The 6,000-nt window shown below is 35.7% G+C and overlaps 1 long non-coding RNA gene across 2 annotated transcripts in view; it reads left to right on the top strand.

Moving 5' to 3' along the window:
* Positions 1-6,000, top strand: part of LOC140640340 (uncharacterized) — a 102,271-nt gene that overhangs the window by 78,313 nt on the left and 17,958 nt on the right. For both annotated transcript variants that reach the window (XR_012037012.1, XR_012037014.1), the window contains exon 5: positions 3,851-3,959. This is a non-coding gene — a long non-coding RNA (uncharacterized lncRNA). The remainder of the gene's footprint in view (positions 1-3,850; positions 3,960-6,000) is intronic.

The raw sequence follows: 6,000 nt of genomic DNA, 5'->3' as shown, positions 1-6,000 counted from the left end.
TCCTACTCCTGCTTCTTTTCTTTAAATCATTTGTGGTTGTTTTGTATAACTTTTCTTTTCTCATGGCCATCTTAATTAGAATTAGAGAAAAAAATCGCAACCTTTTAGTAAATGAATTGGATAATTTACTTACTCCCTTTTGATGGGGTAAACTTTTAAAAGGAATGTCCTCTTGATCTAGATCCACACCAAGTCTAACTACTTGACCCATGGTGATCTGGCTAGGTCTGAATCCTGTGTTGCCCTTTTTCCTCCTCCTGAGGAGGGAGCCTGACTTGGAGCTCTATCCCAGGACCTCAGAGATCATGACCTGAGCCAAAGGCAGATATCTAACCACTGAGGCACCCAGGTGCCCCTCAAACTCTTTTCACAAGGAAATTCTGCTGTGAAATAGAGTGACCAGAGCCACTAATTTATCAACCAGACATTTTTCTTGCCATGGTCATCCACAGCAGATTGTCCTTTAAGTGGAGTTATGCTCAGAAGAATCCCTAAAAGTGATGTGAACTGGCAGGAATTGTGAATAACTTCCCTAGTGAAACAAACAAAATGTATTCACTGAGTCATCAAGAAGAAATGGTAGTTTTAATGAATTCTGGATGGCTCAGCATCAGTTACAAGTAAGTCAGATGACACAAGCTGGTTTAGGACTAAATAAAGCGCTATTTAAAGGGATTTTTGATAATGCAATCATACCTTCCTTTTACTGAGGTTTTTCTTTTTGATATTATCCTTTTTTTGTTGTTGCTTATTATTATTTCCCCCCTATGTTCCAGTTGGATAATAAACAGTAATGTGCCACTATCACTTCACTCTTTCTAACCCCAGGACTACCCTGAAATGTTGGATTTATTCTCATTTTATAAAAAAAAGGCATTGCCAATCTGATAATTAACTTCCCCACAACCTGGGATCAACCATATTTAGGCCTCAATCTAATTCCCAACAGGTTCCTTCATTATATCATGATGTCCATTCTTTACATATATTAAGAACGGGAAAAAAAGAAAAATACTAAAACTTTTTGGCCACTTGACACTAGTTGTATCAGAGAGAGAGCATCAGTAATAGAGTAATCATATGATTTCTCCCCCTACTTTTCAGTTTCCCTTGCAACTAAGAAGAGAATATATCTTTTTACTCTCATACCATTATCAGGTAGTCCCAGCCTATAAGAGTATCTTAACATGCATTTGCTGAATAAAACATCTGATCACATGTCTTCTATACAGAAAGAGCTTGAAGAAAGTGATTTGGTGGAAAATGCCTTAAATGAATTCAGGAATTTCAATATGAACGAAAGATGTGAATAAGGAAAGAAACGAAAAATATGCTCTTAAAGGCTTTTTTAAGACTGACTAGGCTTTTCCATTTGTGTACTATATAAGATTTTACTAGAATGTTCAAAATTAAACCACATTAAAGTAATCAAAGCACTCTTAGAAATGATTCTGTAATAATGATTGGGACTTGAAGATACAGCTGTTTTTGGTTAAGTACTGGCTCTTGGAAATTATTTGAAGTAAAATGAAAAGTAAGAAAAAATTTTCCCTTTTAATTGTCCATATTTTAGAACATTAATATAGAGTGTGATCGAGTGGGAAATATGCCACTCTGATAAATTGCTGTAGTTTTTAAGTTTAGTGTCCTTTTGAAACATATGTATTGAAAGGCCTGACAATTTGACACAACTGTTTATATCAATCAAATATTGCCAGACTTTGCTCTCTACATCCCAGCACATTTCTCCCTCATTTTGTCCCTGGTGACTCAGGCAACCAAATTAGATAACAGTGTTCTTCTCCTCTAGCCCCATTCACACCTAGACTTCCCCTGAATCATTAAGAGGGTTTTGTTTACCAAATTCCTGTTCTCATATGAAGAACGTTTAGACATATCATGCTAAGAATGGGCTGGTTTTGAAGCCAAGCCCTGGGCTGAATTGGCCCATGAACCTTCTTCCTGAAAAATCTACCTATAAACTATTTTAAGATCTGTCAGGCTGAAGATGTTAGCTGGTTATGATGGAAATACAATGCAGTGAACCAAAAATTTTAACTTCACTTTAAATATGCAGTTAATACCAGATTAATTAATGCATTCAATTATAGGTATAGCATGATTCAGAAAACGTTTTAAAACAGTAGAAACTCAATGCAATTATATTCATGATGATGGTGATTGTTGATATGAAGAACAACAACTTATAAATTACAATCTGCAGGTATTCTCAGATTCTCAGGGACAAGAAGGATTGAGGAAACAGAATAGTACCTATTCTAGCTCATGTTTTGGGGTTAACTGCAGAAAAAGGTATACTCTCCCCAAAGTATTTTATCCTTTTTTTGGTATTTGCATTGTCTTACTCCCTTTATCTCAGCTCTTTGTGTCTTCATATTCTACATTTTTTTATGTGGAAGCCTATGATTCATTATCAAAGATGCTTTTCAAAACAGTTCTAACCTGTCTCCTGGTTGGCCATAAAATATTCCCAATTTCTTGGTGGAAATGCCGTGTCCTTCATTTTCCCTTGCTCATGTTCACCCTAATCTCTGTTTCTTTTCCCTTCTCCCACTTCTTCAACAACCTGAGGCTCTTGACTTACGAACTTTCACCTTCTAGTTATGACATATTTCTTGTCTGGGAAGGTCAGATTATTTGACTAGCTGTTCAAAATGTATTGAGTGAAACACTCAGCAGTGGTTTCCTTTTTTTTCTCTCTCTAGTATTGAGACTTTGTGGACAGCTTGCTGAAAACAGAAATTCTGTTTTGTTTTGTTCCTATATGCAATTTGTTACATGATCTTCAAAAGTCCCCAAAAGAGAATCCATAACAGTTTTTGTATTTTTACTCTCAACAACAGGAATACTTGTTCAGATTGGCATCAATATATACACCCTAACTTAAAGAAAATTGGCATAATCTCAATTGATTTCCCTACTTATAGTTCCTTTCCTGATACTCTCTCACCATGCTCAAGCATGCAAAAAATAAGTACAAGTCGGGATGCCCATCACTTCTTCAGAATTGCAGGTTAAACAGAATTCTAATATTTTAGCACTTCAGTTTATGCTATGGAATTTGCTTAATTTGTAAATAATGTAGAGTATATGACCTGTTCTTCTTTCTCCCCTCCACCTTTCTCCCTCCTCCACTTCTCCTTTTTCTTCTCTCTCTCTCTCTGTCTTTTTTTTTCCTCTCTCTGTCTTTATGGATTATATGCATAATTCCGTTGAGATTTTTGTGGAACGACACCCTACTTGCAGACATATTTCTTATATTTAAAAATAAATGCATATTTCTGCCTAACCAACTGTTAAATGCCCTAATGAAAAGTGGAAAATTAAGTCACTTCTTGAAATAATTCTGAATATCTAGCTGTTATAAGGCACACAGAAACTCAGAGAGTTAACCAAATTTTTCATTTCATTTTTGAAGGTTTTGTCAGCAGGTAGAGTAGAATTTTCTCTCTTAAAAACTACCCTCCATATATGTTTACTCAACTCTCTTATATTTTTAGTGTTTTTCTTATGCTTTTATAGTGGTGTGAAACCAAGAAGGAGGTATGGATAGTGGGTAGAAGAGACAAAGAATGATAGAGAATCATGCTAAGTGACAGGATTTTTATGTTTTGGATTTTAAAGAAAAAGACTATATTCTTAGGAGAATAGGTTAATATGTAAAATATTAATAACATCTCTTAATAACAATGAGGAACTAGAGGCTTCCTTTTACATTTCAGTTTTAAAAGCATTTTATGTGTAATTTCACACATAAAATAAAAATAATAAATCTCCTACTATCACTAACACCATAAAACAGGAATGTTAATTACATTTGTACTTTCAGTTCTACAAAACAGTAATTCCTTCCACTCTGAAGATATGCCAAGACCACAAGAATTTGAATGCCACAGAACACCTGCAAAGCAGGCAAAAAGAAATGAAGACTTGTAAAGGTCAGAATTTTCTTTATTTGGCTTTTTTTGCTGTGAAGTGTGTTTGAGTAGTTTTGTTATTTCCTTAAATAGCAACATTTAAAAATATATAGGCATTAAAAACATGTACAGCTACACATTCTAATTACAAAAGGACCAGAATTAAGCTAATATTAATGTCAGTAAATATAGAATAAAACAAAGCATTATATATGTATATTGGGATCTCTTTAAATTGTTGAGATTAAAAAAAGGGTTTAATTCATTCATTGTGAAAGAAAAGAGTTCAGCAACTTTTCAGGATAATTCTAGAAAGGCAGAATATAGTTTAAAGGTCACACCTGCGAAGCTAATACCAGGGGAAAGAATAGGAGCTAAATCTTAATGTGTGCACATGTGTTCATGTGATCATGCACACACATGCACACAGAAAATGGGAGAGAAGAAAGGATTTTTTTCTTTTTTCCTTTTAAGAACTGTCTCCCTGGATACATTTTGTCCTCACTTTCCCTCCCAAAGCCTTGGTGAAAGATAGCTTCAAGTTGGATAATTGAACAAACTAGGAACAGAAGAAGGTGAGGGATCCTGGCTATAAATCACAAAGAACCAGCAGCCAATTAAGTCAAAGTGATCCACAGGACCTCAGAAGACAGTAATAATGATAAAATGCATTTGTTAAATTCTACACTGTTTACAAGTAACTTTATCCATGGAGGTCACATTATTCCTCTGTAAAATGGAAATAATGAAAACTATAGTCAATGTATAAGAAAAGCACCTAGGGGGATCCCTGGGTGGCTCAGCGGTTTAGCGCCTGCTTTGGCTCTGGGCGCGATCCTGGAGTCCCAGGATCCAGTCCCATGGGGCTCCCAGCATGGAGCCTGCTTCTCCCTCCTCCTGTGTCTCTGCCTCTCTCTCTCTCTCTCTCTCTGTCTATCATAAATAAATAAATAAATCTTAAAAGAAAAAAAAGCACCTAATCCAGTGTCTGGTATGCAGTGGATCCTCAGTAACTGAGCACTACAAGACAATAATTATTATACATAGTAGTAATGGTACACTATAAATTATATTCAGGTTTTTGTCTCATTTATTCTTCCAGAGAAACCTTTGAAATACATATTTTTCATTTGGTATTTAAAATATTAAAAGTTACTTGGATTAAAATCATAAATCCATAAATTATACTTATAAATTATGTTCATTTACTAATTACAGATAATAAAATATACATCTCCAGACCCTATATCCCATTTCTACTTTTTTTTTTTTTTTTCATTTCTACTTTTCTTCTTACCCTTTCCCCTTCCCAGCTCGGTCAGAGAGGTGACCTAGAGGCCTATATGGTCATGAGCCCAAATTTGAGTCCCTTAGATCAATGCTATTTAGAGTGTCTTCTCATTCCAGCAGCTTCAGCATCACTGAGAACAGGTCAAGAAAATAATCCCAGGCCCACCCCAGACCTACTGAATCAGAGTCTGCATTTTAACTAGATCTATATTTAATCCATATGTACGTTATAGTTTAAGAAGTATTGCCGTAGAACACTGGTGCTTAAATCAGACTCTACCCAAGGAACTTTAAAAAAAAGTCTGATATCCAGGATCTGCTTTGGGCTGAATATATCAGAATTATTGGGATGGGCCAAAGGATTAGGTGTTTGTTTGTTTGTTTGTTTGTTTGTTTGTTTGTTTGCTTGTTTTTAAGCTCTCCAGCTCCCCAGTGATTCTGATTATGTAGCCTGTGGTCTTTGCAAGTGGGTGATTTAAGAGAAAGCATAAATGTGGAAAGGATGCAGAGCACTTACAAAACAGTTGCCTTGTTAGTCAACTTCAGTAATTCAAAGGGAACAGGAAAGAATCCCTACAGAACTGACAATTTCAGTGCAGAAAGCACAAAGTATAATCACAAGGCTTTACCTGAGTCCTACTTCCCTCTTCATTTTTTGGCACTCTCTCCAAGTGTCCTGTGCTTCAGGTATCCATGTGCCTCAAACCTAGGACCCTCTTGCTAGGGTTTTCAGCTCTCCCAGGCTAGATAAGATGACCCTCTCTCTCTTCCC

The sequence above is a fragment of the Canis lupus genome, chromosome 9 (assembly GCF_048164855.1).
Source record: "Canis lupus baileyi chromosome 9, mCanLup2.hap1, whole genome shotgun sequence".
NCBI lineage: Eukaryota > Metazoa > Chordata > Mammalia > Carnivora > Canidae > Canis > Canis lupus.
This window is presented reverse-complemented; position numbering and strand designations above follow the sequence as displayed.